Here is a 9711-nt window from a genome sequence, read left to right on the forward strand (position 1 = left end):
GCCACTGGACACAGCCCTAGAGGAGTCAGGGCCTGTGGTGTGGCCTGTGGGTACCACAGCTGATGACTGCAGGGGCCGGGTGGGCAAGGAGAAGACCGAAACACAAAGTGGCTCTGAACCAACAGAAGAGGAACAAGCTGGGACAGGGCTCCCCACCTCTGTCCTCATTGTCTCTGTAAGCATCAGGTGGTACCTGCAGCAACCCCCAAAGCCCAGCTATGTGGCATAGGGTGGAGGAGCAGGTGTTTTATTTTAGCAAAGAAAAGCCCACAAAGCTTTCCCAGTCCCCCAGATAGTTTTCCCAACTACCCTTGCCCCTAAGAACTCTTTCAAGGGAATCTGCTTCCAGACTTTCTCCCTTCAGACGTCTTCCACTTCCATTCTCCATTTCACACGCGCGCACATATTCAACCAGCCCTGGAATTAGATTTTCCTGTCTGTCACTCCACTCTGTGAACATGTTACCAGCAAAGCAGTGGCTTCTGTGCAGAAAAGATGGAAGGGGAGAGGGGGAGGGAAAATGGCTGTTCCTAGTCCCGTATGTTCTGTGAATCTCACTTCTGGTCCTCTTCATTTCTAAAATTAAAATCTCCAACTCTAGCAAACAGGGGTGGGGTGTAGTTAGTTATTCTGATGATGACAAAAATGCCAGTTACAGGTGCAGGCAAGAGGAGAGAGCCCGTCCTACCATGGTCTTGCTCTGACTGCCACCTTCCCCCACCTCTTGACATCTCTCTTGTCCCCTCCTTTCCATCCTATCTTTTTTCTCCTGTTGAGATTCTGTGTATAAAACTATTTTCTTAGCAGCATGTATATGAGGAAAGAAGCTTTTTCACTCTGATTTCTGGGAATATGACTTGTGTATAAAATTTGAAAAAAAAAATCATTTTAAAGAACACCTTGGCAAGCACCTAGCATGGGTTGATGAGAGGTATGATGTCACACATTTTAGGGCTTTACAGCTAGTTTAGCTTGGGTGTTTAGTTAGAACCATGATTATTTTCACCAGGAATCTCTCCTCTGGCCCTCCAGCATACTCTCTTACACCAGATACCCTGACTGGAGACACCAGGGACATTCACAACAGTAGCCAGGAGCAACTGTCCTTACCAGGAGCCCTGTGACTTGGGAGACAAGAGCCTGGCTGACTCAGCTGACTTAGGTCAATCAACACACTTCTGCATGGTACAGCACTGCAGGCTCCCAGTGGTTGGAAGCACCCCCCAAACCCCTTTCTCAGAGCAGAAGTCCTTAGCAGCAGCACTGTCGCTCCAGAGACATGCACTGAGCTGTTCTGATGGACAGAAGGCTGAGTCAGCACAGCCCCTCACAGAATATGCTAGAGGTGAACTGCAAGTCACCTGGGTTAAATCATGTTGCTTCTGTGGAGCAGTAAACCCAGCTCAAGAGCCTGACACAGCAACTCCTATTTTGTAGAACAATCCGCAACCCTAAAGTGAGCCTGAATCGCTCATTCCTAAGATTGATCTTCCATGGCTTGGGGGCAAAGGACTAGGTTTTCTGACATGTGTGGGTCCTAAAACATCCAGATTCTGGTCCACTCTACTTACTGCCAGGGTCAGTACCAGAAGGCAGGAAATGATCTTGGCTGTCTTGGCTCTAAACCAGCAGCTGGGTGGGAATGGCTTACAGTACCCAATTCTCAAGTAGGAACAAAAATCAAAGTCTAGAAGAATATGAGAAAATCTGAAGCCTTAGTGGCTTAAGTGGGGCAGAGTCTGTCTGCAATAGGACCACAAAAAGAAACCTGTTCCCCCAACCCTCTAGCCCCTTGAGTGTACTTACAGAAGCACGCACAAGAACAACAACAACAACAAAAGCCAGTTATTCCAGGCACAATAGCACCTACCTCCTTAATTCCTTGTATTTTTTCCTTAACCACTTTCAGGGCTGATACCAGATCACTGATTCCCCAATTCTTCACCACCTTCATCTGTTTTAAGAGACATTCACTTAGGCAATCATTCACCCCTGTGTAGATATTTATACCTGAAGTACAGAGCTCTGTGTATTTAACTGCACCAATAAAACAAGCAAGCACACCATCCGAAACAGAAGCAAACCACAGAGAGAGAGCTGCAGGGATACACACAAATGCCAGCAAGCACAGGTCCCATGAGCATACAGGCAAAGGGACATGTCCCAGGCCCAGCACCAACACTCCCCCAAGTAGAAACAGCCTCCAATTCATGGAAAAGCTTATACACAAGGAAGTATAAGCAGTATCAGGAAAAGGTGACCAAATGTTGAACATTAGCCCATGGGAAAAGGACCTTATATTCCTTTGAAGTGTGAATTGTAGAAGAGAAACCAGGAGGAAAGTTGGGGAAAACTTAAGTGTAACACAAGGGTAAACGGGACTGGGACCCTGTGTTACAGGAAGGGCCAGGTACTGGGGAGCATTTCTCTCTAGGTTGCGGTGGGGAACTTAAAACACCAGTGGGAAACAAGAGTGAGAAACTTGTAAGTCAGGAGGAAGACGTTTCTAGAGGATTAAGGAAGAAATGCCCCCAATACCAAGTAAGCTCTTGCTCCAACACAAAAGGTGCAGATCCAGCAGCGGGGTTTACAGGATTATAGCTTGGATACGCTGTGAAAAGGTCAGATGAAAGAAAAGCAAGGGAGAGGGCATGGGTAGAAGACCTAGACTATAGCTCATCAAATTTTCGGAAGGATGAGAAGTGATCCCCAGGAACACCTCCCAGGGAAAGACTAACTTTATGGGAAGAACTTATAACTGTGTGAGGACCCACCCCATCATTCTCCACATAGACAACCCAGACAGTCTTCCACACAAAGGACAGACAGCCGTCTGAGCCTAGTGTTTCTTGAGACTCCCCAACCATGGAGAGGTTATCTGGCTAAAAGCTAGTGGGGAAAGAGGCTGATTATGAGTGGGCCCAAAAGGAAGTGAGGGGGAAGGTGACCCAAGATTGACTCATATTCCTATCAACCATACACACGTTCTTATACAAACAATGGCTAAAACACCGAAACAAGGAATCGGCAAGAGCTCGGCAATGGCCCAAACCTGCATCATGTCTTCTCAACAGGAAGGACCTGCACCAGTGCTCAAGTGACAGCATTATCTGCAACTTGCTGAGTATCGGCAGTAGGTTAGGCATGCACTATGCTCACCTACTCCCACAACCCGGACCCCGATCTGCCTCTGGAGAGAGGTGTAACGAGGACACATCCTGTACAGAGCCAGAGTCCACACCCATCTGGCCAGGACCTCAGAGAGCAACTTTCTGAGAGTGGTTCTTAGTGGTGAGGTTTCAGAAGCACAGGGCAGACAACCATCATACTATTGTCAACGAGAAGCGTAGTTCTCACAAGTTAAATCTGCCTGATTTGACTTCACAAATCACCCTTTGTGTTCCTGCTGCCCCACGTAAAACATGCATCCACACATCCCTCAACACATATATTGCATGCATGATGACATAAAGACATGCCTATGGTTGGGGAGGAAGAAGAAAGATTCCAAAGGCATGATAACTCCAGACTAGATCAATTGTCCTACAAGGTGATGGACATCTCTTAGAACAGTGTCTCAAAGATTCATTCACCTGTGTCATGGCCACCTGAGTCCTTGTGTAAAATGCACATTCCTGGACCACATCAGACCCACTGAAGCAGAAACTCCTGAAGTGATTCTGTGCTCCCTGGGGTTTAAGAAACACTAATTTAAACTACTCAGCTCCATTTACATCTGCGACCTGTCCCCAACTCTCCAGCCCAGGGACCAGCCCTGCTACACCAGAGGCCGTCACACAGGGCCTAGTCAGATCGTCTTCATTACCTCGACATTTCCCCCACCTTCAATATTTTGAAAATCTGACTGTGCCTTCTGCTGATGTCGGCTGGTCTTGAATAGGAGAAAAGTTATAACCATTGTGCACTCACCCCCTTGGCCGGCTGAGCGTGCTGCTTTCTCCTTTTGTTTCTTCTGAAGCTTCATTCCATGTCCTGAGATGCTGAAATCAGAACTCCCCCAGCTCCAAGTAGCTCAGCCCAGCATAGGCAGCGGTTTTACTTCCCTCTGGACAGGTCCCATCCCCCATCAGAGCCACCCAGCCTCCCCCATCACCCAGAGCCACGTCTACCCGGAGAGCTTCTGAATCACTGCCCTACAGTCTTTGGCTACCCGGGAAGCAAGGAAAGCCCAACCTGATAGAAGTTCTTCCAGACGGAGGCTAAAGGTCCAGTTTTGTAGGGCTGCCAATGGCACTGCCTCTGGGAGGCATAGGTCTGCTCTGTGTCACCAGATGCTGGGATTCTGCTCCTGGGGGCCTTTCTCTCTACCAGGGCTCACTACTCACTTATGGTCTCCCTTGTGGGTTGGATTTCAAAGACATGGACATTTATCCAACTCTAACTGGAGTTCCACTGAAAAATTCCTAAACACAAAATCTCCTTGAATAGACTTCCTGGAAGGACAACTCCAAGGCACCTTTGTCTTTCTAACATCTGCCTATCTCTAGTCCTAGGGCACCTCTCGATCTTTCTAGGACTGTTACTGAATATGGGCCTTTTAAAATGGGAGAAAGAACTGGTTCATCTCAACCACAGTTCAGCCAATTACCAGGCACAGGGCTGGATGAAACACAGGAACAAACCACCTCAGCACCCCATAGCAAGGTCTGCGGATCTCTCCTCCTTCCTACTTCCCTTCCAATCTCTTCTGGCACCATCTTTATGACAACATAGCTGGCTTGCCTCTCTCCAGGATCTCATTTCGTCCTCCTACGATTTTTCTATCCTTGATGACCAAAGAGTGTACAGTGCACTGGGCTGGACCTTGGGCATGGCTCTCACCCTTTTCCCTCTGTGCTCCAGCTTCTGTTGAAATAGCCACTTAAACTGAGTGTGGCACCACCTAAATCCCTTTCTTGGGGGCTGTGAGGGTTGGCGAGAGGTAGCTGTCTAACGGGGAGGAAGGCAGAGTTGGGATGGGCTGGAGAGCACTGATTCAGCGCCGCTGATGGGGCATCCTCCGATGCCAGTCCCCAGCACAGAGCTCCACCCAACGCCTGGCAGTGCTGCCCCCTCTCTCACTGCCGCCAAGTGGCAGTCGTGAGCATGTTTGGCGGCTTTGGGCTTGCCGCAGTGCCAGGATCTGAGACTCTGTTCACGTGCCAATGCAGCTCTGCCAAGCGTGGCAGCATCTAGTTGGTTGGGTGCCAAGCAATAGGACCCAGCTGGTAACAGAGATGAAAGAGGGGTGGAGTAGAGGAAGGGGAAGGAGAGAAGGGCCCCAGGGAGGAAATCAAACCATCTCACTTGTTAGAGTGGAGAGTCCAAATGGGATCCGCAGAAATGTGCCCTTTCCATTCTAGATCCCAGTTCGGCAAGCAAGCCCTTCCCTCCCCCACCAATCCCCCACAGCAACATATACAGACCAGGCAGGATGATTTGGCCATCTTCAGCAGGAAATTGGCTGGTGGCCAGGCAGGACTGCCAGACTCTCCATCCTTCTTCCTTGGGGTCTTGGCAATGGCGCGCTTCCTCCTTTGTGTCCTCATGCCTCTCTCTGTCTGTTGCTCCACTTCCCATGCCTAAGAGGGAACGGGAAGGAGGTCCTGGCAGAAAAAAGTGTTCTCCCAAATAATGCGTACACACACACACACACACACACACACACACACACACACACAATCTTGTCTCCTCTGTTCTCACTCCTAGCACAACCCTCTCAACCAGATTGGCAAGAGGCACTGACACGCTCCCCCATTCCTCACAATGCCAGAGCCTGTGCCAGGCTCCTTGGACAGTGCCAGCACCTACCCGCCTCACACACGGCTACCCTTGCCTCTCCTTCAGTGCTCCGACAAAGGCCAGACTGCCGGCCCCAATGAGCTCTCCCTGGGGAACGGTGGCACAGTCCCTCCTGCTGGCTCATAGAGGCTTTCTTGGCACTTCTCTGGCTACTCTCTCCACCACTTTACTTTCCCGGACTGGAAGAGGACTACCTCATAGTCCACCCGTTTCTTAGAGCAGAGCTCTAGAGGAACAGCAACATCAGCAACATACCCCTGCCCCTCCTCTCTACCTCCCAGGGCCCGTTCCACTGCCCCAGCTCAAGGCACCAGCCTGACGGATGTGAGGCCAATGGCTCCCGGGTACCAAGCCTTCCTCCCAGAGCACCAGGGCTCCTGCTGCTGCTCCCCTCCCCACTCGCCTCCTTCCATCTCCGCGGGCACAAGGGTAGCAGCTGTAATGCCAATGCCTGAAGCAGGCAGCATGAAGTAACTCATGTATCCTCTTCTGCCCTCCCAGGCCCCGAACCTCTCCCCTCCTTCTTCTACTCCATCCCTCTGTCCTCCTGGTTGGACACTAGGTTGGCAACCGCAGTGTCAACCCCCACCCATGCCCAGGAGGCTCACATACAGCACACGCTTATGCGTACATGTACATGTGCGCACACAAACACACACGCACTCACACACGGCCCCATGAGTGCCAGGCAGCGGTGGCAGACACACAGCAATGCATAGTGACTCGTATTCCCAAGGAGTCAACCAGATTCGGCACCTGATCCAGCACCCATTTGGGATTGGGTGGGTAGGCAGGCGGGCAGGCGGGTGGAGGGGTGATGGAGGTAGAGATGGCCCTAGGTTGGCAGCCGATGGAGCTGGGAGCATGGAGGGAACAGATGCTCTTTGCCCAGCCTCCCTCCCTCCCTCTCTCTCCGAGATCAGTGCCAAGCTGGGGGAATGGGGAGAGGGGAGGATGGGGGAAGGGTGGCATTTGGAGAGCTGGCAGGCGGGGGGAGTTGGGTCCGCCCAGGCTGGGCAGTGCCGGCACTGGCTGCCGCCTCTCCACTCTGCCATCTGTCTCGCTTCTCTCCCCACCCCCTTTCTCTCTCTTTCTCTCTCCCTCCTTCATCCACAGCAAAACGAAAAGAGGAAAACAGGGTCCTCATTCCGCCCACCCCCAACCTCTACCAGACCCCCTCTCCTCCTTCCCACAACTCACCACACTATACCACCACCAAGCCATCTGTGCTTTCTCCTCCTGGCTCAGTCACCGGTCACCTTCTTTCATTCGCCTTCACCCTCACACCAAAACGGGTGCAATGTTTTAAATATATTTATACATATATATTTTTAAAAGCAACTTAAAAGAGAAAGTCTTTTCTTTGGGAATGTCCTGTCCTGATTCTGGGTCCTCGGTGCCAATGTGTATGGCAGGCAGAGGGAGGGACCCTGTCCTCAGCTGGTGCCCAGGAATCCCATGCCAGGGAGGAGGGGTGACTGGGGTGGGGTGGGGGTGGGGGGGTATCGGGAGAGCACTCCTCTCTCTGCGCCTGTGGTGGCTTTTTTTCCCTCCTCTTCCACTTCCGGAGCAGATTCAAATAGATCTAGAGCCTTCCCCACCCCCAGTTTCCAGGGCCCCTGTGCCCTTCTCTCCCTGCTTTTGATTTCACTCCTCGATCACCCTTCCTTTCTGTGTGTGCGTATGTGTGTGCGCGTGTGTTTGCATCCATGGCGGTGGGCACCGTGCCAGCCACCGCACAGCCATCTGCGATGCCTTCTGCAGCCTCCTCTATTTCTCCCTGCTACCTCCAGCCCCCAACTCCCCTGCACCCCAGCTCCTCACCCCCTAGTCCCCAATCATTAATTAGCTACTGAATTAATTAAATCGAGAATGCTAATTAACATTCCTAAAGGGCAGGCTGCCAGGCTGGGGGGGGGGGGCAGCACATAGAGGGGATGTAAAGAGGAGATTGGGATGGGGGAGGAGGAAGGAGAGCCTGTCTGCTTAGGAGAAGAGGGAGGAGATGGAAAGAACCCAAAAGAATGAAGGAGAAAGAGGGCAAAGTGTTGAGACCAGGGCATGGAAATGGAGTATAAACACTGCCTGAGTCCAAGTGAGTGCAACCCAACCTCTCCTACCCACATAAGTAAGACACAGCCAGTACCCCGTCCCCAAGCTCACCCTCCCTTCTGGCCCCACGTACAAAAGTGTATTTTCCTAGGATGGGGGACCCTGGCAGCTGTTTTCCTGTCTCTTCTAGAAAACCAACCCCAAACCAGAGAGTCAACCGCTACTACCGTCAATCCAGCCACAATGACCCTCAGCCCGGGTCACAAGAGAAGGCTCTGGGCTCAAAGCAGCTCATGTTGACTTGCCCTTAGCTACCTTTTGGTCAAGGTGAAGGGGGCATTCTGTGAGCGTCTGCTGTAGAGAGACACAGGGGACCAACAAGGGAAACCATGATGGGTATCAATTCAATAAGAATTCCATAACAATTAGCAGAAAAATCACTGGCAATGCCTGCAAGGTTGCCCTAGGAAGACCATGACAAAAGACTGTCTTTGGGATTCCAGAGTAGGAAGAGTAGACACTCCTACCCACCTGGAAGGTCAAGAATTTGGGAACAAGTGAGTTGTAGTTTCCCAAGAAAGAGAGATGCCACAGAGTGAACCTCTTTCCCTCTGTGGGGGTGCTCTATGAAACACTAATCTGATGAGTGTGCCTCAGTAAAAGGGATCCCACAATCAAATCAGTTTGGAGAAATACTGCATATTCCTCCTCTTAAAAGATTCAAAATGCATATTGGTATGTTAAAGGCTCTGAGAAGTCCTGTTAAAAAAATTAAAAGGAAAGAGAAACCCTTGAACATGTTTAATCCAATGAGTCTCAAAGTCACTGGGTAACAGGGCCCTCATTTTTTAAATTTCTTATTTAATTAATTCTATTCCCACAGAAGCAGCATTCTGCTACAGGGAAGGCTCTATCGAGTGATCGGGGTGGTTATGGCCTAGAAGCTGGCAGAAGAATTAGCTGGCCCCAGGTCAGCTGGATCTAACATTCCATAAACAAAGGGACAGCAGTCAGGCTCTGGTCTTACAAATGTAATTCAGGAAAGCACCGCGCCAGCTCACGGTGGAGAAACCTCTTCACTCTTTAGAAACACAGACCTATACTTTCAGAGCTGGGAAGAGACCTTAGCAACCATTAAGCCCAATTTCTTAATTTTACAGTAGAAGCAACTGAGACTCAGAGAGGTGAAGTGATCTGGCCAAGGTCACAGAGCCACTAGACAACAGCGCTAACATTAGGACCAAGATTTCCCGACTCCAGGACAAAGCCAGCATAGGATTTACATTTGCTCTGGAAGAGATTCATGAAGACCCCCCTTCCCTCCGCTGACTAAGGCCTGGGCCTGGTCTTTTCTACCCCTGCCCTTTGCCTCCTGCCTCCTTTGGAACCCTGAAGCATCTATCTGCCTCTAGAAAGTCTATTCTGTATTCCTGTGGAAGTGGAAATAGGGGCATCAGTTTCACAAAATCTCCCCCAGTGTTCCTAGTATCTGGATTCAAAACTTCGCCCTCTTCTAGGATGACCCTGCCTCCACTATATATCATTGCCATCCACCTAAACTTGTACTCCCATCACCACCTCACCTCATTCTGTTCAGAAACCCCAAATGTCTCCTGGGCCTCCTCCCATTGTACTCCCAGCACCTTCCGTTTTCTGTCTTCCCTTTGGCAACCAGAGTCCCTGAGGTCACTTAACTGCTCCCTCAGAATCCTCTAGATGATAGGCGTGTAGGCACAAGTGGCTCACTAGAGTGAGGAGACCAGGGAGCCAGCCTCAGAAACCTTCCAGGGCCCTCAGCCTGAGCCCATCTTTCCTCACAGAGCCCTTTGGGGAGCTGGAGGACAACAGAGACAGGTG

General features: G+C 50.7%; 1 long non-coding RNA gene across 2 annotated transcripts; it reads right to left on the reverse strand.

The window, feature by feature from the left end:
* Positions 1–231: 231 nt before the first annotated feature.
* Positions 232–5660, reverse strand: LOC150016048 (uncharacterized). Of its 2 annotated transcripts, XR_016509767.1 has the most exons (4): positions 3931–5660; positions 3594–3689; positions 1871–1954; positions 232–482 (listed from the first exon to the last, which is right to left on the reverse strand). It is a non-coding gene; the product is annotated as an uncharacterized LOC150016048 (long non-coding RNA). The 2 variants fall into 2 exon arrangements; XR_016509766.1 differs by lacking the exon at positions 3594–3689 and having other exon boundaries at positions 3931–5656.
* Positions 5661–9711: the final 4051 nt, after the last annotated feature.

Source organism: Furipterus horrens, unplaced genomic scaffold, assembly GCF_987537825.1.
Source record: "Furipterus horrens unplaced genomic scaffold, mFurHor1.1.pri manual_scaffold_3, whole genome shotgun sequence".
Taxonomy (NCBI): domain Eukaryota; kingdom Metazoa; phylum Chordata; class Mammalia; order Chiroptera; family Furipteridae; genus Furipterus; species Furipterus horrens.